The sequence below is a fragment of the Lissotriton helveticus genome, chromosome 1_1 (genome assembly GCF_964261635.1).
Source record: "Lissotriton helveticus chromosome 1_1, aLisHel1.1, whole genome shotgun sequence".
Classification (NCBI taxonomy): Eukaryota; Metazoa; Chordata; class Amphibia; order Caudata; family Salamandridae; genus Lissotriton; species Lissotriton helveticus.
Window position 1 is genome coordinate 264,089,118 of NC_136057.1, and position 24,351 is coordinate 264,113,468.

Sequence of the window (24,351 nt, forward strand, 5' to 3'; positions counted from 1 at the left end):
ACCTGACCTCCTCCTTGCTGGTGGGTGGTGGTGCATCGCTGATCACATTCACATTTTCCGCCTTGGGGGTGATCCCTTGTACCCCGATTTTGTGCCCTAGGTAGGTCACCGATTCCATGCCCAGGCGGCACTCTTCCCACTCCGCCGTGAGGCCCTTGCCTTCTAATACTCTCAACACCTGGGTCAGCTTGGCATCGTGGTCTAGTCTGTCGCGGCCCATCACCAGGATATCATTCTGGAAATACTGGATGCCATTCACAAACAGTTGGTGCATTAACTTCTGGAACACCGCTGCTGCCGCTGCCAGACCAAACGGCATGCGGCGAAATTGGTAGCACCCGAAGGGGGTGATGAATGAAGTCAACTTCCTGCTCTCCGGGTGCAATGCGATTTGATGGTACGCGGAGGTTAGGTCGATGGTGGAGTACCATTTAATCCCTCTTGTCTTGGCTAGCATCTCCTCAATCCTTGGTAGGGGAAACTGTTCTACCACAATGTTCTTGTTTACTTCACGTAGTTCCATGCACAGCCTGACCTTTCCACTGGTTTTCATGACTACCACCAATGGTGCCAGCCTCTCTGCGCACGAGATCGGTTCGATGATTCCCTTTTTTTCTAGTTCTTGCAACTCTTCTTGTACTGCCTCTCTTACTTCGAGAGGTACGTTTCTCATTTTGTGAGTCACCGGTATGGCACCTTCTTTGAGGACGATTTTGTGTGCAAATTTCTCCAGTCTCCCCACTGTGCCTCCAAACACTTTGGGGTACTCCTTCTTCCATTTGTCCAGGTTGGCCCATTCTTCCAGCTCTGTGAGGAGGATCTGTTCTTTTCCTCCTGGTTCTAGCTTGATTCCCAGGTCCCCTTGGTCTAGCCAGCCTAACACCGATGGTCCTTTTTCAGAAATGTACAGCTTGCAGTAGGCGCTGCGCCCTCTGAACTCAAACCTTAGCGGTTGGAATCCTAACATGGGTATGCGGTCTCCATTGTATGTAACCGGCCGTATGTCCAATTTCTCCAAGTCCGGGCCCAGATGTGGGCTGAAGGTTTCGTTCCATACCTTTCTCTGTACAATGGTGTAGGGTGATCCAGTGTCCGCCACTATGTTTATCGGTACTCCTCCAATCGTCATATCCAGTACTGGCTTGGTCGATCTTTTGTTGTCCACACTCAGTACCTGGTCATAGAAGCAGAGTACCTTGTCCTCATCTCCATGATCACTCCTTTCCTTGTCTTCTTGTTCATGATCAATGTCTTTAACCATAGTTCTGGCTGACTGCCTGCGGCATACTTTATCATAGTGCCCTATGATTCCACAAAACATACATTTGGCGCGAAACGCCGGGCACTTCCTGTCATGGGCCTCATGTGCCCAACTTCCGCATCTGTAACAGGCCTTTTTGTTGTTCCCGGTTTGCTTTCCCGGCGGCCCTGGATTTCCTTGCCACCTGTTCGGTCCCTTCGATGTGGGCCCCTTGCTCCTGTTGTCCCTGCGGGGTTCTTCGTCTTCAATTCTGTTCACCACAGGCGTTGTTGTGGCCTCTCTTTTTGCCGCCTCTGCACATCTTCGCGCCATCTCCGCCCTCTTGACGATTACCATCACTTCCTGTAACGAGGCGTCGCCACTGGCCCACAGCTTGTCTTTCACTGCCGTGCTCGTGGTGTGCATTACAATTTGATCCTTTATAAATTCGTCTTGGAAAGTATCATACCTGCATGTGGAGGCTAATTTCTTTAACGCCGCCACGTACTCCTCCACCGATTCTCCCGGTCGTTGCTTTCTTTGCTGGAAGTTATACCTGTCAATCGAAACACACACTGCTGGTTTGTAGTGTTCATTCAATTCCTCTATTGCATGAGCGTATACATCGTCATCTGTACTCCCCCGTTGTTTTGGTACTAGTGTCTTGAAGATCCTGAGCCCTTCCGGGCCTAGATTGTGCAACAATATTCGTCTTTTCCTTTTGCTAGAGAACTTTTCTTCATTTTCATCTTCTAGCACTTCAATGAAGTTGTCAATGTAGTCTCGCCAATCTTCCCACCTCATCAGTGGTTCTCCTGGCTTGGGCAGAAATTGGACAGGGGCCGTTGCGGACGCTGCTTGCGCACACATTCTTTCGCGGTTTACCGTGGGCGGGGTACCACTGTGACTCCTGGGGCTGCCCGGTGCACTGTCTTCTTCTATCTTCTCTGTTTTCAGTAGGGGGGTCTCTGTGTCTGCCCCTTTGCTTTTCCCTTTGGTCGCAGTGCTCCTGCCCTCGGTCGTGCTGTGTGGTGGGGTGCCCTGGGTGGTCTTCCCGGTGTGCACCCTGTGTCCTTTCCCTTGTGCCCAGTACTCGCTTTTTTCACGTCCTGTCAGCTCTGCCGCACTCTCTGGTGATTGCTGGTCTGTGTGGTGTTACTTGCAGTACATCTGTGGTAGCTGGGGTAGCTGGGTGTCAGTCGTGGTCCTTTTTTTTCCTCTTTTTTTTTTTGTGTGCCTTCTAGGTGCAAAATCCCGACCTCGGCGCCATTGTAGAAGTGAGCCTTCTTGTACAAACGACAGGACACTTGTTGGACTGACTTGTAAATTTATTTAACTTAATATCACTAAAGAGCGCCGAGCCAGCAACCTCCGTGCTCCGACACTCGCGCCTTTATCTTTTGGCTGCACGCGCATCTCTAAGATGGCCGACGGCACGTCGCGTCATGACGCGACGTGCATACACTAGAGCGCAACTCTACAATCAAGGGCTTATATTTCGCAAAAAGATCACAAGAATAAGCTTTCAACTTTCTGAAAAAATCTTGAGTGAAGAACACATGGAACAGTCATGTACAAAAAATGAACAGTGAAGTACCAACATTTTAACCAACACAACCCCGCCTAAGAAGCAAAAGAGGCAATGCAGAACAATTACTTAACGGGGCTTATACTTCCTTCAATATAGGCACTTAGTTCAGGTCCTAAAGATCGGCTAAGGCTGTGAATAAACACATCCACAGGGTAATGCTTTGGTTTGCTATTATATGCACTGCAAATTAGGCCTGGCAGAATATCTAAAGCAGTATTATAAAGAAATGTTTCAATCTTGGATTGATTGATTTCATAGTTCCCGAAATCTTGAGCTATTACAAATACCTGAACAACCAATTTAATATATTTCCTAGGGTTTTATGAACAAGATAATATTGGCTGCAAATAATTTAAGTTTGGAAATATAAACTAATGGTGGCAACATTGGCTAATCATCTTCAATTTGAATTGCTAAAGGCTTAATGAAAATTATTAAATTGAATTTGGGGCTGAGGGCCCTATTTATCCCTGACTTAATCAAAATGTTTGCTTGTACAATTCTATTTAAACTAAATATTGATCAAGAGAGCTGTGATTTGCTGTTTTCATGGAGGTCTCAGGATCTTGGATATTCAACTAGGACTTCACAGTGTGACCTGCAGAGCTCACAATGATCAGTGCAGAAGGCACATAAACTCTCTATGGTATCTTATACTTTGCTATAAAATGAGTTGTGCTTCACCTTGCAGTGAAATATGATGTGCCATGTTTATTTTCAGAGTGCTGTAGGGGTTTAGCAATAACAGCTACATTTTTCAGTTGAGGATAATTCGGTTGTTCTTTACTACAAAATGTAATGCATTTCCTTGCAGCTTTTTGCTGCTAACAACAGTGTAAATATGGATGAGTCTACCAGCCAACAGTGTGGAAGCAAAAATGGAGGTGCTCAACTAGAGGGCACATGGAAAAAGAAATTCAACTTTGCAGGGGAGGTAAAACATATTTAATTTTCGGCGAAATATCTAATTGACGGTAAATGGTCAAAATATCGATTCCGAAATATAGACAAACCTAAATATCGAGTCCAAAATATAGAATGGACAAAATATCGAATGGACAGAATATAGACATCAAAAATATCGTTTTGAAGGTAAGTAATGTAAAATCGATTTTAAAAATATAGACAGTCAAAATATCGAAGTACTTAATATAGTTTATTAAAAATATCAAATTTTTAATAATATCGATTTTTTTTAAGTGGTATTTATGTCAGTATATGTGTCAAAAGTGTATATATTTTTGTAATTTATTTTAAGTAATTAATTTTATGTTATTTAATTATTGTGTAATTTAATTCTGTGGCGGGTTGTGGGTTTATAGGGGAATAGAGTGGGAAGTAATTTAATTATAATTAATTAATTATTTTAATTAATTAATTGGTATTTATTTAGAATAAATTGTTTATACATTTTTAATTGGTAATTAATTAATTCTTAATTGATAATTATTTTTTATTAATTGATTAATTGATAATTATGTGAATTAAATTAATTTATTTTCTGTAGCGGGTTGTGGGTGTATAGGGGAATAGGGTGGGAAGTAATTTAATTATAATTAATTAAATATGTTAATTAATTAATTGGTATTTATTTTGAACAAATTGTTAATTAATTTTTAATTGGTAAATAATTCTTAAATGAATATTTTTTATTAATTGATTAATTGATAATTATGTGAATTAAGTTAATTTATTTTCTGTAGTGGGTTGTGGGTTTATAGGGGAATAGGGTGGGAAGTAATTTAATTATAATTAATTAAAATTGTTTATTAATTAATTGGTATTTATTTTGAACAAATTGTTAGTTAATTTTTAATTGATAAATAATTAATTCTTAATTGATAATTAGTTTTTATTAATTGATTAATTGATAATTATGTGAATTATATTAATTTATTTTCACTAGAGTGGGAATAGCAAAATTTACCCCTATGCTATCCAACGCTTTCCCTACTGTTGCACTCTCTGGAGTAGGAATAGTAGTGTTTACCCCTACGCTATCCAACGCTTTCCTTACTGTTGCACTCTCTGGAGTGGGAATAGTAATTTTTACCCCTAAGCTATCCAACGCTTTCCCTACTGTTGCACTCTCTGGAGTGGGAATAGTAATTTTTACCCCTACGCTATCCAACGCTTTCCCTTCTGTTGCACTCTCTTGAGTGAGAATAGAAATGTTTACCCCTACGCTATCCAACGCTTTCCCTACTGTTGCACTCTTCCGAGTGGGAATAGTAATTTTTACCCCTACGCTATCCAACGTTTTCCCTACTGTTGCACTCTCTGGAGTGGGAATACTAATTTTTACCCCTGCGCTATCCAATGCTTTCCCTACTGTTGCACTCTCTGAAGTGGGAATAGTAATTTTTTCCCCTGCGCTATCCAACGCTTTCCCTACTGTTGCACTCTCTGGAGTTGGAATAGTAATTCTTACACCTACGCTATTCAACGCTTTCCCTACTGTTGCACTCTCTGGAGTGGGAGTAGTAATTTTTACCACTACGCTATCCAACACTTTCCCTACTGTTGCACTCTCTGGAGTGGGAATAGTAATTTTTACCCCTACGCTATCCAACGCTTTCCCTACTGTTGCACTCTTTGGCGTGGGAATAATAACTTTTACCCCTACGCTATCCAACGCTTTCCCTACTGTTGCACTTCCAGGAGTGGGAATAATAATTTTTACACCCCCGCTATCCTACGGTAATAATATTGTTTATTTTTTATTAATATTATGTTAATATATTTTTTTTTTAACAGATATGATTGTATTTTTTTTTATAAGTTAAATTAGTTATTTAATAATTTTAAGGCTGTTCAGGTAAGCGTCAGTGCAGGCGAGGCATTTTTCATCACGCTGCTGCTGCGCTTGCTAATCTAGGAAAATGAATTACTGCTACTTACTTGTGGATACCTAATCTCAATTGTGGACCTGAAATCTAATTTTTAAATTGCCATATGCTCGGCGCTTAAAGCGCGGGTTTGTGCTTTTATTTTTGCGCATTTTATAGGGAACATTTATTTTTGGATTTGAGGTGCTTAGCGGGCTTGCTAGGACATACTTGCATTTAAAATCTGTTATCTCCACCGCTGTTCGGCGGCCCGTTAGCTGGACTGGGGGTAGGCGCCATCTTGGGAGGGGAAGTGCCGGCAAGGGACGCCATCTTTGTTGCCGCTCTAGCAGTCGCGGCAGACATAGCACGATTGGGTGCTATTTAAGCCGATCAGAGCAGGCGCTCGCTCTGTTCAGGTAAGCGTCAGTGCAGGCGAGGCATTTTTCATCACGCTGCTGCTGCGCTTGCTAATCTAGGAAATTGAATTACTGCTACTTACTTGTGGATACCTAATCTCAATTGTGGACCTGAAATCTAATTTTTAAATTGCCATATGCTCGGCGCTTAAAGCGCGTTTTTGTGCTTTTATTTTTGCGCATTTTATAGGGAACATTTATTTTTGGATTTGAGGTGCTTAGCGGGCTTGCTAGGACATACTTGCATTTAAAATCTGTTATCTCCACCGCTGTTCGGCGGCCCGTTAGCTGGACTGGGGGTAGGCGCCATCTTGGGAGGGGAAGTGCCGGCAAGGGACGCCATCTTTGTTGCCGCTCTAGCAGTCGCGGCAGACATAGCACGATTGGGTGCTATTTAAACGCCCCCATGATGACGCACAGCGGTGACGCGCAGCTGGCGCGCCATAGGCGCGCCGGAGGCTCGCCAGAGGCGAGCCCATCTTTGCCCATCAGTGACCATCCGGGACCCGGGGCCAGAACCCCTGGCCCTATTCTGCATTATTCTAGATGCGACCTTCTGGGGCTCAACTTGGGTAAGTCCCACCTCGCCCAGGATTGTTTAAATCTGCTTGCCCTAGAGGGGCTCCTATTAACAGCCAGGGACCCCAGAGAGGGGCAGCGCGATTCTAAAGCACATGCTCTAAACTACGGCCTGTTGAATACGCGCTCTCTGCAGGCCCATAAACTGGAGGTCTTCTCACTATTGGAAGACGGGGAGTTAGATGCCCTTGCGCTTACCGAAACATGGCTGGAGGATTGTTCGGCGCCGGACTTAGTGGCGGCCTTACCAGACAACTATCTGGCACTCCACTTTAATAGGGAGGGAGCTAAGAAAGGAGGTGGAGTAGCCCTTCTCTATCAGGCCCATCTCCGTGCCGAAATGTTTCTATCTGAAACCTTAGGGGGCGCAGAGGTTATGGGGGTAAAACTCAGGCGGGGGCGGTCTGTGTGGTGTTTCTGGTGCTATACCGACCACCCTGGGCTTTGCCTGAATTCCCGGCTCTCTTCATTCGACTGGTTCAGGATCTGCGTTCGAGGTATGATAAAATGATTATTGTCGGGGACTTTAATTACCATTGGGAAAAATCCCCTAAAGAGGGACAAGCACTGCAGATTGAGGAAGCTTTTTCCTCTTTGGACTTTATTTATTTTTATTTTCTGGTTTTTATAAAGCGCATCAATCATCCCGAAGGATATCACGGCGCTAAGAGCCAGAAAAGCTACTGGAGTGACAGCTGGGATTTATGGTTTAGTGTAGAGATACGTTTTAAGATCCCTTCTGAACTGAAGATAATTGGAGGTGTGTCTTAGCTTGGAGGGAAGCTCGTTCCATCTCTTAGCTGCTAGATAGGAGAAGGAACGTCCACCTGTTCTGACCTTATGGATGCGTTTAGGTTTTGCCAATGCAGATTGGCAGGATCGCAGAGTTCTGTTAGGTTTGTAAAATTCGATCCTTCCTTGCAGTATCGAAGGGCCAGTTCCATGTAGGGTCTTGTGGGCATGACTAAGTAACTTGAAGGCAGCCCTCTGACGCATTGGGAGCCAGTGGAGTTTGTTTAGGCACTCTGATGCTGAGTCGCGCTTACTTTTGTTAAGAACGAGTTTAGCCGCCTGGTTTTGCACAATCTGCAGGCGTGAGAATAGATGTTCGTTCATCCCATTAAAAAGTGCATTACCATAATCCAGGCGACTGACCAGTAGTGCCTGCGTGACGGACCGTCTGCAGTCCAAAGGTAACCAGGGGAATATTTTGGCAAGGAGTTTGAGTATGGCAAAACTTTTCCCGCAGAGTGATCTGACATGATCTTTCATGGAAAGAGTATCGTCCATGATAATTCCCAGGTTCCTGGCGTGTTGACTGGGAGAGGGGGCCGTTCCCAATGAAGGGGGCCACCATGTGGCATCCCATACATGTTTTGCTCCCCCAAATAGTAGGATCTCTGATTTCCCGGCATTCAGCTTCAGGGAATGCTTGTGCATCCAGTGGGCCATTTCTCCTAGACAGTTGTGTAATTTGGATTTAGTTACCTCAGGGCCTTCGTCCATAGTCACCACCAGCTGTGTGTCGTCAGCGTATGAGCAGACTCCAATGCCCCACTTCCTCCCAATGTCGGCTAAAGATGAAACATAGACATTGAAGAGGGTGGGGCTCAGAGAGGCACCCTGTGGTACCCCACAGCCGATGGTGCTTGGTTTAGAGTGATACTGTCCCATATGTACAGCTTGGGTACGATTGGATAAAAAGGAGTGGAGCCAGCCCAAAGCTTTAGACTGTACTCCCTTGCTTCGAAGTATATGAAGCAGATGATCATGGGAGACCGTATCAAACGCCGCTGACAGGTCGAGCAATATCAGCGCCACCGCCCCGCCCTGGTCGGCGGTGGATCTGATACTGTCCGACACTGCCAGCAACGTTGCTTCAGTACTATTATTGGCTCTAAACCCTGTTTGGGACGGGTCTAGGAGAGAGTTGGTCTCTAGGTATTTGGTCAGCTGTATGTTGACCAGTTTCTCCAGGGCTTTTGAGAGAAAAGGGAGCTGTGATATTGGCCTGTAGTTTTCGGGATTTAAGATGTCAGTTCCAGCTTTCTTTAGTAAGGGAGTGACAGAGGCGTGCTTCCAGGCTTGTGGGAAGGTGGCTGTGGTTAATGATTTATTGAACAATTGGGTAATGAGGGGACAAAGCACAGGTATAATTTTTGAAAACACAAAGTGGGGGCAGGGGTCTGAAGGGGATCCAGATTTAATTGTATTCAGTATTGCCAGGACCTCTTCGGTTGAAAATAATTCAAAGCTGGTGAGATGGGGCCCGGTGTCTAGGTCTGAGGAGTTTAGGGAGTCTATACAGGATTCTGATAGGGGGACATTTGTAGAAGGAAAGTCGGACAAATTGATGTTTTGAGGGATGAAGGAGGAGTAAATCTTTTTGATTTTATCCGAAAAGAATGTGCTAATACGTTCACAGGCCTCTGTGGAGGGGGTTAGAGTCTGTGACGTACTAGGGGGTTTTCCTAGTTCTTTAGCTATTTTGAATAACTCTTTTGTTGAGTTGCAGTTATTCTGTATTCGTTGTGTGAAGTAATCCTTTTTTGCTTGTTTTATGGCAAGGATGTATTGTTTCCGAGCATTGACGTAATTTAATCTGGCTTCACTGTCTTTGGACTTTCTCCACAGATGTTCCTTTATTTGGCAGGTTTTTTTTAGGCTTTTTAGGTTAGGAGTGTACCATTTCTCAGATATGGTTTTGGTTCTGGCTGTTCTTAGTGGGGCTAGTACATTCAGTGTTTGCAGTATGCCCTCCTCGAGTAGAGCGGCGTTCAGGCAGATAGAAGAGTCCTCCGGAAATATGACCTTGTCTTTAGGGAAATTAGAGTCAAAATTTGTTTCATTAATCAACCTCCAAGCTCGTTTGGATATCTGTTGAACGGATTTGGTTTTAGAGGGTCGCCCAGAAAGGGAGAAAGAAAAATCTATAAGAGAATGGTCTGACCAGAGCAGTGGGTTGATTTCTTTGATGCTGGTGGAAGTAATGTTGGTGAATAGGAGATCTAGTGTGTGGCCCGCAGAATGCGTAGGGCCCACGATACACTGTTTAAGTTGAAGAATTTCCATGTCTGATTTGAGTTCAATAGATCCTGGGGCATCTGTTTTTTCAAAATGGATATTAAAATCGCCAACTATCATGTAATTTCTGTGTTTTAAACATATTGGCAGGAGTTGCTTTAATAGGTTTGCCCCGATATTTGTCTGATGTCCTGGGGGGTTGTAAACCACTGCACCTGCTAACATGGTATAGCCGTCCAGGAGAATTTTGAACGGTAAGATTTCGTGTTCAGGTTGGGCGGTTATTGTTTCGACCAGGCAGGTTAAGTGTTCTCTAAATATAACAGCAACCCCGCCACCTCTCTTTTTGCCGGCTCTGTCTTTGGAGATGATTTTATAGTTAGGGGGAATGGCAATCGCCAGATCAGGAGCATTAGATTCAGATAGCCATGTTTCTGTTACAAAAACCAGGTCCGGTGACTTAGATGTTAATAGCTCCCAGATATCTAGAGCATGTCCCGGTAAGGATCTGGCATTGAAATATAAACAGTTTAGTATAAGATTGTTATTCGTGGGGGGTACATGACTATTGAGTTGGGCTGGAGCCATACTGGACCAGTGACAGGCCATGCACGGAATAGATCCGTGGATAAGGCCTGGTGTCAGGCGGGTGCATTGTTGGCTTACGGCAACTCTGTTGTTTTTCTGGTAGGTAAGCAGTTCACTACGAGAATAGTGGATGGGTGTCTGCAGACATTGGGTTGAGCTTGCAGGGGGTGTCGCCCCTGGCCCCGGTCGGACGCGGACGGGCGCAGACGGGCTTGCCTTTAGCGCGCCCGCTGCGCGCGTCCGCTGCGCGTCCGACCGTGGCACATTTTATCAGGTGGCGATGAGGGGGCGTGACCTCGGGGCGGTGGGCGTGTCCCACTGTCCTCGAGATTTAAAGAACAACTAATTTCCCCTCAGCAGCGTTTAGTCGGCTGCGCGGCGTCACACTGCGTTTCCAGAGAGCAGGGGAAGTGCACAGAGCAACGTGAAGGTGAATTAAAAAGAATGTGGCAAACAATTTATACAATTTTAAAAATAGCAGCAAGGCTCCCGGCTTCCGCCTCAGGAGCTAGTCTAGTTCTGACACGCTAGTTGTTTGGCGCGGATTAAATACCTGCAGGGGGCGTGGCCTCGGGGCGGTGGGCGTGTCCCACTGTCCTCGAGATTTAAAGAACAACTAATTTCCCCTCAGCAGCGTTTAGTCGGCTGCGCGGCGTCACACTGCGTTTCCAGAGAGCAGGGGAAGTGCACAGAGCAACGTGAAGGTGAATTAAAAAGAATGTGGCAAACAATTTATACAATTTTAAAAATAGCAGCAAGGCTCCCGGCTTCCGCCTCAGGAGCTAGTCTAGTTCTGACACGCTAGTTGTTTGGCGCGGATTAAATACCTGCAGGGGGCGTGGCCTCGGGGCGGTGGGCGTGTCCCACTGTCCTCGAGATTTAAAGAACAACTAATTTCCCCTCAGCAGCGTTTAGTCGGCTGCGCGGCGTCACACTGCGTTTCCAGAGAGCAGGGGAAGTGCACAGAGCAACGTGAAGGTGAATTAAAAAGAATGTGGCAAACAATTTATACAATTTTAAAAATAGCAGCAAGGCTCCCGGCTTCCGCCTCAGGAGCTAGTCTAGTTCTGACACGCTAGTTGTTTGGCGCGGATTAAATACCTGCAGGGGGCGTGGCCTCGGGGCGGTGGGCGTGTCCCACTGTCCTCGAGATTTAAAGAACAACTAATTTCCCCTCAGCAGCGTTTAGTCGGCTGCGCGGCGTCACACTGCGTTTCCAGAGAGCAGGGGAAGTGCACAGAGCAACGTGAAGGTGAATTAAAAAGAATGTGGCAAACAATTTATACAATTTTAAAAATAGCAGCAAGGCTCCCGGCTTCCGCCTCAGGAGCTAGTCTAGTTCTGACACGCTAGTTGTTTGGCGCGGATTAAATACCTGCAGGGGGCGTGGCCTCGGGGCGGTGGGCGTGTCCCACTGTCCTCGAGATTTAAAGAACAACTAATTTCCCCTCAGCAGCGTTTAGTCGGCTGCGCGGCGTCACACTGCGTTTCTAGAGAGCAGGGGAAGTGCACAGAGCAACGTGAAGGTGAATTAAAAAGAATGTGGCAAACAATTTATACAATTTTAAAAATAGCAGCAAGGCTCCCGGCTTCCGCCTCAGGAGCTAGTCTAGTTCTGACACACTAGTTGTTTGGCGCGGATTAAATACCTGCAGGGGGCGTGGCCTCGGGGCGGTGGGCGTGTCCCACTGTCCTCGAGATTTAAAGAACAACTAATTTCCCCTCAGCAGCGTTTAGTCGGCTGCGCGGCGTCACACTGCGTTTCCAGAGAGCAGGGGAGGTGCACAGAGCAACGTGAAGGTGAATTAAAAAGAATGTGGCAAACAATTTATACAATTTTAAAAATAGCAGCAAGGCTCCCGGCTTCCGCCTCAGGAGCTAGTCTAGTTCTGACACGCTAGTTGTTTGGCGCGGATTAAATACCTGCAGGGGGCGTGGCCTCGGGGCGGTGGGCGTGTCCCACTGTCCTCGAGATTTAAAGAACAACTAATTTCCCCTCAGCAGCGTTTAGTCGGCTGCGCGGCGTCACACTGCGTTTCCAGAGAGCAGGGGAAGTGCACAGAGCAACGTGAAGGTGAATTAAAAAGAATGTGGCAAACAATTTATACAATTTTAAAAATAGCAGCAAGGCTCCCGGCTTCCGCCTCAGGAGCTAGTCTACTCAGCAAGTGAAGGGACCAACACATGAGAAGGGACATGTGCTTGATTTAGTTTGGACCACCATGCCAGCTCAAGGCCCTCTAGAGATTTTGCCATGCGCTTGGTCTGACCACCTTTTATTAAGGGGTAGAATTCTACTGAATGGGCATTTGTGCAAACTGGGGGAAGGTTGGAAAATGGCCCGGAAGTGGAGAAACATCGATGGGGAGAAACTGGTGCATCTCCTGGAAGAGTCCCCTCCAGTGAAGGAGCAGGACGTTCATATCGACGTTCTTTGTGGACACCTTCAGCATAGACTGGGGAGAGCCATTGACTTGGTGGCACCCCTCCGTAGGATGAAGAAGGTGGAGAGAGGAGCTGGTGCTCCGTGGTATAATGACACCCTACGGGATTTGAAACGTGCGGTGAGGAGGAAAGAACGAGCATGGCGGAAGGAGTATGACGCCATTGCCAAGAAAGAATATATTTCTTCCTTGTCGATGTATAAATTAGCCATTCAATCTAGGAAGGCTGTTTTCTTTGAGGAAAGAATAGTTGCGGCTAGAAATCCATAGAAGGAAATCTTTCGGGTCCTGGCTGAACACAGGACAAACAAAGAGCAAAGCACTGAGTTCGCCCAGGTGGACTGTCAGAGGTTCCAGGACTTCTTTGTGAATAAGATCTCCAATATTCTGGGAGAAATTGCCGCAACTACACCCCTCGATTGTCCCTGCCCACCTGACCTTTCTACCCCATCGGATATTATACCGCTGGTTGAGTTCATCCCAATGGCGAAACAGGTGCTACGCACGATTATGGATCGAGTCAAATCTGGCTCTAAGGCTGATCTTTGCCCTCCGGATGTGTTCAAACTGGCATTGCCAGGTATTGAGAATGAAGTCTTACATCTGCTGAACGTTTCTCTCCACACAGGACAGGTCCCTCTAGCTTTTAAAGAGGCTCGCTTGATTCCTTTACTAAAAAAACCTGGATCAGACACGAAGTGTCTGAAGAATTTTCGACCTATCTCCCAGTTGCCTTTTTTGGCTAAAGTGATCGAGCAGCATGTGCTGGCATTGCTCTCAGGACATCTAGAGAGCAATAACCTGCTGGAGCCCAACCAGGCAGGGTTCCGTGCCAATCATAGCACGGAATTAGTCATGCTCTCTATTTTGGATGAACTGAGGAGTCGAGCCGATATAAAAACACCGAGCGCCCTGGTACTATTGGATCTCTCCGCGGCTTTTGATACTGTGTGTCATGAACAACTATTGTCGCGGTTGAGGTCCTTTGGTATCAGGGGTACAGCACATGCATGGCTTACATCGTTCCTGCAAGGTAGGACACAGAGAGTACAGCTGGGGGATCTTCTTTCCACTTCTGCCCCCATCACTTGTGGGGTTCCACAGGGCTCTGCCCTGTCACCCCTACTCTTTAATGTCTACTTGCAGCCTCTAATTGCACTCCTGAATAGGATGGACTGCCTAGTATACAACTACGCCGATGACACCCAGATAATCATCCGGCTGGATGATGGTCCGGGAGCGTCCTCCAGGTTGCAGGACATACTTAAAGCCACCGTAAACTGGATGTCCGAGAATTCTTTAAAAATCAACCCGGACAAGACGGAAGTGCTGCCCATTTCCATCACGGGCAACCCCTGGAGTGAGGAATTCTGGCCTGTGGAGCTGGGTGTGTCGCCAGATCCGGCGTCTGCAGTCAAAAGCCTGGGTCTATACGTGGACGATAAACTTTCCATGAAGAAACAAGTTACCACGGTAGTGGGCACTTGTATAGGCCTGCTGCGACAACTGAGGAAGATCTCTGCTTTACTCTCTTTTTCCACCATGAGACACGTGGTCTCAGCCACAATTCTGGCTAGGCTGGACTACGGTAACTCCCTGTATATTGGCCTACCTCAACGGCTGTTGGATATGCTACAGGGGGTTAGGAATGACGCAGCCCGGCTGATTTACAAAAAACCTAGGACTGCCCACTCTTCCCCACTGATGCAGGAGCTACATTGGCTCCCGATTCGGCAGAGGGTTGTTTTTAAAGGTTTGTGCATCGTACATAAGGCGTTGTATGGTAATGCACCGAGATACCTGAAATCTCGCCTGTCCCTTTGTACACCGAGCAGGACTTTGCGTTCATCGGACGCGACCCTCTTGTCCCAATCCCGTTTTAAACTAGCCACGGTGGGAGGACGTGCTTTCTCCAACACGCTTCCTGCTTTATGGAACAAATTGGCCCCAGAACTCAGGAAGGAATGCAACTTGTTATCCTTCAGAAAAAAGTTAAAAACTACCCTTTTTAGGCAAGCATGGAGTAGCCTTTAGGCGCTGTATTAAGATCAAGTAAATGCCGAACCCCCACTACGTAATCTGGACAAACAGCGCTTAGAGACCCCGGTGGTTATAACGCGCTATACAAATTAAATAAATAAATAAATAAATAAATAAGGTAATTTAAGTAATTTTAGGTATATTTTAGCTATTTATTTTTCATATTTTTTTAATTTTACATTACTTTTAAGAAATTTGATATTTTTACAATGTATATATATATAAACGATATTTTGGGTTCGATATTTTGGTACTTACCTGTTTGTAGATAGGAATACAATATTTTGTCTGTCGATATTTTGGAATCTATATTTTGGGTAGTCTATATTTTGTCCCTCGATATTTAGTCAGTGATCCCTAATTGACAAATTCAAATTACCCATATCAAAGAAGGATGTTTTATAACAAGTAAAAGTGGACAAAATCAATTATGTAGCACTGACAATAAAGACAGTAGTGGAATACAAGAAAAGGAGTTATTATCATAAATAATGGACTAAGGAAAAACAGGTCAGGTCAGGAACCTAAATGCTGAAAAAGCCACAGCAGGAGGACCAGAACTCTAGGAAGACTTTACCCCATAGCAGGAGCAGGTGGCATCACTCATCTTAACAGTGTTGGTTGCTGAAGTTGAGGATAGAGACACTCCTGACCTAGAGACTTTACATGCTTCTGAGACTAAGGGGAATATTAGGATGGCGGGCGGATTGCCCCCGCACAGCTGGCGGAAAATTATTAATATGGTGGCGGTGTCTAGGAGACACCGCCAGCCATATTACAATGGCAAGAGTGCAATGCCTTTCCGTGGTGGCAATGTTGCCACGGAAAGGCAGGCGGTCTTCACTCTGGGGGCCAGAGTGAAGGTGAGGGGGTGCACACAGGGGGGGGTACCTGTCGTACCCCCCTTCCTTTTCATTTCCAAAGCGGCCGGCACCGCGCGAGGGCCCTCTGTTGCTCATTTGCATTGTGATGCATGAAGGGGGCACAACATGTCCCTCCCCTGTGTTCATGCACCCTATTTCCTGCATGGCATGGTCTTTATGCTCCATGCCGTGTAGGAACTTTTTGGGGGGTTCCCATTGTGGGGCCCATTTTCAGAGGCACTGCCATCGGAGCATCAATAAACAGCCCACAAGACATGAGGAATCTCATAATCTGGCAGACAGTGGCCATTCGAGTTTGTCATTGCAGGGGCGTGCCAATGACGAGGCGATCAGCTACCGCACAGCCAAACTTGTAATCAGGCCCTAAATGTTCAACACAGTATTTGACCATTAGTAATTATGCTTTCTACCCACATTTCCCGTTTCAGTGTGGCTCTCACAATTATGGTAAATGTAATAATATGATAATGTGTAAAATATTTGTCATTCTCAATGCAACCTTGCAAATGTCTGTCATAAGGAAACAAAGTTTTAGTACACTGCGTAGCAGATTGACAAAATATATTTTACCCAATACAGCACATCAAAAGTGAAGTTTGTGTGCTCCTCTGTTTAACAAGTAAAGCACTGAATTGACTGTTCAGTGCAAAGACATGGTGCACTATTGTGTCTCTTAGTAAATCGTACATCTGTTGTTTCCTAGTGCCAATGCAGAAACCCTATAGCCTTGTCCCAAGGGTCCAGGTGTTGCATTCAGGATACATTATGTGCCTCAAGGCATTTATTTCAGCACACACCTTTGGAAAAAAAACATGGAAAAAACAATGTATTTGTAAGAAATATATTGTGTGTATTACCCCAGCCTGGTTGGTAATGTTTTCAATTAAATCCTATTTCTCAAGTCAGTGATGATTTGGAAGTGCGTGTGTACATCACTGAGTATATGCATGTGAAAATACAAGACCCATCCATGGTATTGTGGCCACACACAAAGTAAGCCTATGCAGCACTAATGTTCTTTTATTATCGTCAAAGGTTAAAGGCATGCAGTTCAATAATAATTTGAATAAGATATAACCTAATTTTCATTAATTATTTTATTTTTATAGAGATACTACATTATGAGAGATGTGTTTAAATAGTTCCTATCATTCATTTTCAGCTCATCTTCATATTTGTTATTGTAAGGGCCATTTAAAAAAATGTATTAGTCAACACAGTACAACACTTACAGTCATTCCGCTGGGTTGGCTGGAGATGGAAGTGCGTATATGTGCCCTATATGATGATATATGAGATTATTTTAGCGTGAACTTGTGGTGTTTGACCTTATGTTGGCATGTGCCAATATGGACACACTGTCATCACATTGCAAGTGCGTCTGCCTTTTCTTAATTTAAGGTCTTTCAGATTTGTCAAAATGTTACATTACTTACTTTTACTCTTTCTATGTGTGTTGGAAATTGTACTGCATTTAAGCAATGTGTTAAATGTATGAGAAATGTAAAAGGTAGAACCTTTTACACCTGCCTCAAGGAGGTGGATATAATTTGTCTAAAACACCCAATGTCAACTTTTGACATCATTTGTGTTACTATATTTGCCATTTTTATTCATGTCATAATTCATCTTCTCTGAAGTTCACATTCATTTTTTGTGCAACCAGTGACACTGAAGCCTAAACAGTCATAAATAAAATATTTTGGTTTCACACCGTGAGAAAGTGGGTTGTTGGTTCAGTGGGGTGTTAACCCTACTCAGGCAACAGCCAGAATCCCTGTAAGGGTGAACTGCTAAAGTCACTAAACTAGCCTGTGCTTAACCCTCTGGTAGATTGGCATAAATGCAAACCGGCTTAACCTAGAGGCAATAGATAAAGTATTTATGCAGCAGCGGACAGGAATAAAGTGAGAACACAACACAAGCAAAATTCGAAATTATTTGACACCAAAACAACAAAAAATCCAATCAGTGGAACTGGAACTATTACGTTTTAAAGTTTAAGGTAAAAACTATCACATAAAATATCAAATTGCAGTGTATCCTGCCCTATGGGCATCCTAGGGCCCGCCTTAGGGGTGGCTTATACCTATTAATAGAGGTATTTAAGGCTTGGAAAAGAGGTTATTTTGTAAAAAACGAACTGCCAGTTTAAAACTGGACTCTGGCTGCAATAGCATGCCTGGGGCATGTTTTAAGGGTTCACTTAAGTGGGTGGCACAGTATGTGCTGCAGGCCTACAAATAACATTTAATTTACATGCCTTGGGTATATGGTATATCATTTTAGTAGGGACCTATGTGTAAAATAATTATGCCAATAAAGTGTAAGCAACGTTTACCATATTTTCGGCAGTGAGTACAAGCACTTTAGCAGTTGTTAGAAGAGATAAAGTGCCTAGAGTCCTCAGACCAATAAAAATGAATTTAAAAATATGGGAGGGTGAAGGCACAATGTCTGTGGGTGACCCTGCAGAGAGGGCCCATCCAAACCCACACTTATTATTCTGTCTCTTCAATATTTGTTTTGTGCTGGCAAAACTCACAAGCCAAACATTGCTGTTAAAGAAACTGAACAATTTCTTAGTCAGGCAAACATTTAAAAAAGTCCTGGTAAAGGCGTACCAAACTGTATGAATACCATAAACATACCTCTTTTGGGTTAACCTATATTCAAATATTTTCCTGCCCCTATTATAATTCTTTGTTCATAAGGTACATATAATTAACTTCAAACTATGTATGCTTACTTTGATTCAAACACACATTACGAAATAGTACATTTTAAACACTATGGGGCCCCATTTGGCGTGGCGCGTGGATCGCCACCGCTCAACCGGCAGTTGAGATCCGCCCGCCAAAACACCCTGCAGGACGGCCTTTTACCCCCCGCCACATTAGCATGGCGGGGGAGTTCTGCAGCGGACAGAAAGACTGTCTGCCGCTTTTCTGGCAGTAGGCAATCGTCACAATTGCCTACCATGAGGAAAAGGCCATCCGTATTCTGATGTGGGCGGCATTATGCCTTTCCATGGTGGAGACTCTGCCATGGAAAGACATGCATGCATTGCTTTGGGGGCCCATTGTGGGCCCCTGGGAGGATGGGGGCTGCATTGGGGGGGTACCCATGGTACCCCCCGACATTGGCATACCCAAGGTAGCAGGCACTTCGTGTTGCCTGTCACGCTGTGCATGCCGATGCACAACATGCATTTTCTACATTGTGGCGGGTACTGCTCACGGCACATCTTGCAACAATGTTGAAATATGCAGGAAGCGACTGCCTAGGTGGTGGTCGCATCCAAATTGGCGATGAGGGACAGCCACACCACTGGCGGACGGTCCCTATACTGCTAGTGTGGCGGGCGAACATCCCTATGTCCATTTGAGGTAATCAGTGGTAATCAATTTTGATTTTTAAGAAATGATTGCAAGGTCTCACAAATCAGGCCTTGCGCAACTTCAAAAAATCATAACTCAGGTATATTATGGCTGCACTAAAAATGTGTCCCCACCGCAACATACCTTTTTCTAAAATCAGGTCCAAACTGTTTTGGATGTGTAGAAGTGTTGTACAGGATGTCAACTTCTGACAACATTTGTGTTTACTATATTCAGCATTTTTATTTATGTCATAATTCCTCTTCTTTAAAGTTCAGATTCTTTTTTGTGCCACCAGTGACATTGAAGCCTAAACAATCATATATAAAATATTTTGGTTCAAATGAGTTGTTGGTTGAGTGGGCTGTTAACCCTGCTCAAACAACAGCCAGAATCCCTGTCAGGGTGAACTACTAAAGTCACTAAACTAGGTTGTGCCTCACATTGTAGATGTATAATGCAGATACATAAACATGAATAGTAAGTAATATAACTAAGTATTGTATATCGCACTTGTAAAAATATAACTTGCACATATTTAATTTAGCATGTTATAAAACAATTATGTGGTATGCTTAATTTTAAACCACATTTTCTTAACTTAATGTAATCTTTATTATATTATGTTTTAGTTGGGTTTCATCAGACTATACACTATATTAAGCCTAATGATAGACTAATACACAATTGCTAAAGCAGGATCCAATTACTTAGGTTTACTTAGATTTCATTGATCTCACTGCAGCATTTGACAGGGTTCACTGTAGTAAACTGTGGGCCCTGTTAGATGATCTGGGAGTAGAGCGCTCAATTATAAATGCTATGATGTCCTTATATGCCCATACCACAGCTACAGTACATTTTACTAAAGAGGGTGTTCTCACAAATGGTTTAAATGCTCAAGAGGGGTGCGGCAAGGCTGTATTCTTGCCCCTTTTGTATTTACGTTGTATATTAATGGGCTGTAATCTGCCATGATATCTCTGCATGTGGATACCCAGAGAATAGGTACTAGACAAGTACCAGTTCTGCTGTACGCAGATGATGCCGTGCTCATAGCACGTACCCCCAAGAGCATTGCAAATTTTAATTGATGGATTTGTTTCCTTTATGAAGGGACTGGATTGGTCCCTCTGTTACCCGAAGTCGTTTGTGATGGAAGTGGGCTGTCAAGGGAAGAGTAATACTTTTTACAAGGCCGGCACCCACAGCATAGCCAAAGTCCCAGATTTTAAATACCTTGTGGTATTATTTGACACCAAATTAAATTGGAACACCCTGAAAGAAGAGGTGGTGTACATGAAGAAGTCAATGGGTGCTATTGCGAACTTTGCACATAGACTATGCACATGGTCATCTGCGGTGATTTTAAAATGATACAGATCAATTTGTATTTCTAAAGCTGTGTATGGGAGTGAAATTTGGGGGGCTATAAGGTTTATGAGGGATCTGCAGATGACGTACAATAAATACTTGAAACGGATATTAAAGGTCCCTCAAGGTACCCTTGCCTATTCAGTCCAGATTTAAAGATTTAAAAAGTTATTTTTATTAAAGTGTAAGGTACAAAGTACAATGAATGTCATACATAGCAAGCAATTATAACATCTGAGAAGAAGGCGAGGATTACAAAAGCAAATATTCAAAATTCGGTAAGCTGTGCTGAACAATGACGTTATATGTTTGTTAGACAATAAAATATTACTAGTTATGTAATACGGAATGTCAAGGAGGCTTCAAAACATCTTGCTCTGCAGGAGTTACCATTTTCTGACCTTTTGCATTCCTATCTAAGTATTGGGTGACTATAGAGCTTAATAATAATCGCTTCATACAGAGAGAAGTATGGTACACATAAACTGAATCTAATATATGATTATAGAAGACTGCGTACCACCAAGCTTGGAAAGACAATTAGGATAGATCATTCCAATTTTTGGTGATTTGTTGAAATGCAACTGCAATGAGCAAGTGTAGAATTTGGATGCTTGCGGAGCAATTTTTCCAATCATCTGACGCAGAACTCAAGAAGATGTTAACATAGGAAATAGGAGCTTCGTAGTAAAAAATTACAACTATTTGTTTCCAAACTTTCTCCCAGAAATCATGAACATAAGGACAAGTGAAGACTAACTGCTTTAAATCAGCATGTGCTAATGAGCAAGACCAACAAGCAGCTGATAAGTCTTTGTTCATTTTATGTAGGGTTCTAGAGGAATGGAACGGCCTATTTTATATATAAAAAGTGTTTGAATAGTCTTGGCTGCTCAGGAGGTTTTTCTGATCTTAGACCAGATTTTAGCCCAAGCCAGAAATGATCAATCTTTTTCGAAGTCTTGTTCCCAATCTAATTCTATGTTAGACTTGTCTCTAGTATTACTGGATTTGCGTAGATATGAGTAAATGGTGGAATCTCTAGGATTTGTGTGTAGGAGATTACAAAAATTAGTATTATTCTGAGATACGTGATGGGGAGATGATGGAATTGATTAGATGCATGGCATGATGCATCATATAATGATTTGTATTTATTTTGGAATGAGGGAGGAAAGTTAAATAGGAGGCTGGCTTGAGAAAAGGACCTTACTTTGTTGTTTTCAAATAGTTGATTTACCCAGATTAAGCCCTTTTGTCTCCAGGTTTTCCAGTAGAAAGGCTTACTCTTGATCAAAATAAATGTATTATGCCATAAAGTGGACTTGAAAAACATTTCGAGATCTTTAGGAATGAATGATAGAACCAATTCTAATAATCAGTTGAATGTTTAAGAATGGGAGTCGATGTAAGCTGTGGTTTGTGTGTGAACAACAAGTATTCTTGGAAAGAAAAGGGAGAAAAATAAGATTGTTCAGGTAATACCCAGAGAGGTGGAGCCTGCACGGAATCTGTTATCCAATTGGACGCTTGGTGTAACAAAAAATTGGGAACATTTACTCCTCCCACTTCTTTGGGACGCATATGTTTTAATAAAGACATGCACGCTCTTTTATTGCTCCAAAGAAAAGAAGAGAATATGGAATTAATTTTCTTGAAAGATTCAGAGGGTATAGCCATTGGGTTGTTAGAAATAGTGTAAAGAATAATAGGAGATAGCATCATTTTAATGGTATCTAAACGTCCCCACCATGACAAATCGAGAAGGTGCCACTTGTCCTTCAAATCAGACAGTTTTGACAAACTTTTATCTATATTCGTGGGGACTGAGGTTTTAATTGATGGGGTAAAATGTAATCCTAAGTACTTTATATGTTTGAGATTGCAGGTGAAGTTAAAATTGATCAAATCTTTTTTGAAGGTAAACTTAGTAAGGGGCAGGATCTCGCATTTATAGTCATTTAGTTTATATCCAGAGACAAACGAATATGAATTCACTTCTTCTAGAAAGGCTAGGATGGAAGATTGAGGTTTGAAATAAATAATAAGATACATTGCAGTGTGTACAGCACGTTTCACTTGTAATGAATTAGAATTAAAACTGTGTATTCCCTCATTTTGAAGTATTTTGGAAAGGAAAGGTTCTGAGGCTAGGTTGAAAAGAAAAGGAAACAAGGGGTAACCTTGCCTCACCCATTTGCCCAAGTTTAATTAAGGAGAAGTTATCCCATTGACAAAAACTGCTGCTTTAGGATTTGAATACAGGAGAGAAATCAAAGAAATAATTTTTGGACCAAATCCAAACCATCTCAGAGACTGAAAAAGTAAAGGCCAATGGACTCTATCGAATGCTTTCTCAGCATCCAATGCAATGCCGCTAAACACTCAAGGTACGGAAAGACTTAGATAGTATGTCAAAGAATATTCTGGTATCATCTGTAATGTAGCAACCCTTAACAAAACCTGATTGTTCCCTGACCATGAGGTCTGGTAGGTAGGAGTTCATTCTCAAGGCCAATGCCTTGGAGAACATTTTGTACTCTATGTTTACTAGGGAGATAGGTCTATAATTCTTACAATGGCACAAATCTTTACCATCCTTGGGAATGAAGCAAATCAAGGCTTCAAGGAAATAACCAGAGGTTTCGCCAGTTTGTAAAAATTTAGATATGAGAGTTGACACTTTAAGAAGGAGTAATTGAGAGAAGTGTTCAAAAAAATTCTACAGTGAATCCATCTGAACCCGGAGCTTTGTCTTGCTTAAGTGTATGTAATGCTTTATGCAATTCGTCTTGTGAGATGTCCATTTCTAATGGATCAATGTTTTGATGTGTGTCAAAAGATTTCATGAAAATGGATAAATATTCTGTGATTTGAGTGTCTGAGGGAGAGATATCCAGTGTGTATAAAGATTTGTAAAAAAAGATTAAATTCCTCCATGATCTCGAAATCTATATATTTAAGAATCTGCTAGGAGTCTAGAATTGTTTGAATGCCAAGTCGAATGTGTTTGACCTTAAGGTAATTTGATAGAAGTTTGCCCGATTTATGCTACCCCCTTCTAAAACTTTGCACTGGATTTTAAGAGATATAATGAGGCATAGTCTGTAGATTCTTTATTGAATTTAAACGTGGTGTCAATGAGTTCAGCTAAACAGTCTTTTGATCTAGAAGTGAAGTAGGAGTGTTCAATTTCTTTATTTTTGCTAAGGGTTCGTTGATTTTTTCTGGGCAGCATACCTTTTCTTGGAAACATAATTGATGATATAGTCTCTAGCTGTTGCCTTAAACACATCCCAAACAGTATGAAAAGGTAAGACATCTGATTTGTTGAAGGTAAACTATTCATTAACAAAGGAGGTAAAGGAAGAAGTAAAGTTGGAATCAAGAGGTAGGGATTTGTTAAAGTGCCAATGATTCGATGAATTGGATTTGTTAAGAATATCTAATAGGAGGGAAATTGAGGCATGATATGAAATTAAAATGGAACCAATGTCAGTGAATTGTATGGACTGTGAAATATTATGGGAAATGGAAAAAAAATACAATTCATGACTGGGTCTGGTGCACCGGTGAAAAATTGGCATATTCTGTAGTGGTGGGATTGCAAACTCTCCAGCCATCTAATAGTTTATGTTGCTTAATGGTTTGTACAAAAAGTTTGTGAGCTTTGTTGTGTGTGAAGGAGGGGCTTGAGAACTACGACAAATAAAAGGATCTATAATTTGATTACAATCTCCAGCCCAAATTATTTTTGGATGTTGTAAAAGTTTTTTGTGAAATTAGTAAGTATAGGTGAATTTTGAGAATTCATGACCCGCGAATTTGCGGATTCGCGATCCGCAAAATTTGCGAATTTGTGCGAATTTGCTGATTTGTTTATTTTTGCGTGTTTGCGGGGCGCTTTGCGTGTTTGAGGGTTTTTTTTGGGGTTCCTTGATCTCAGTGCGGCGTTCGACA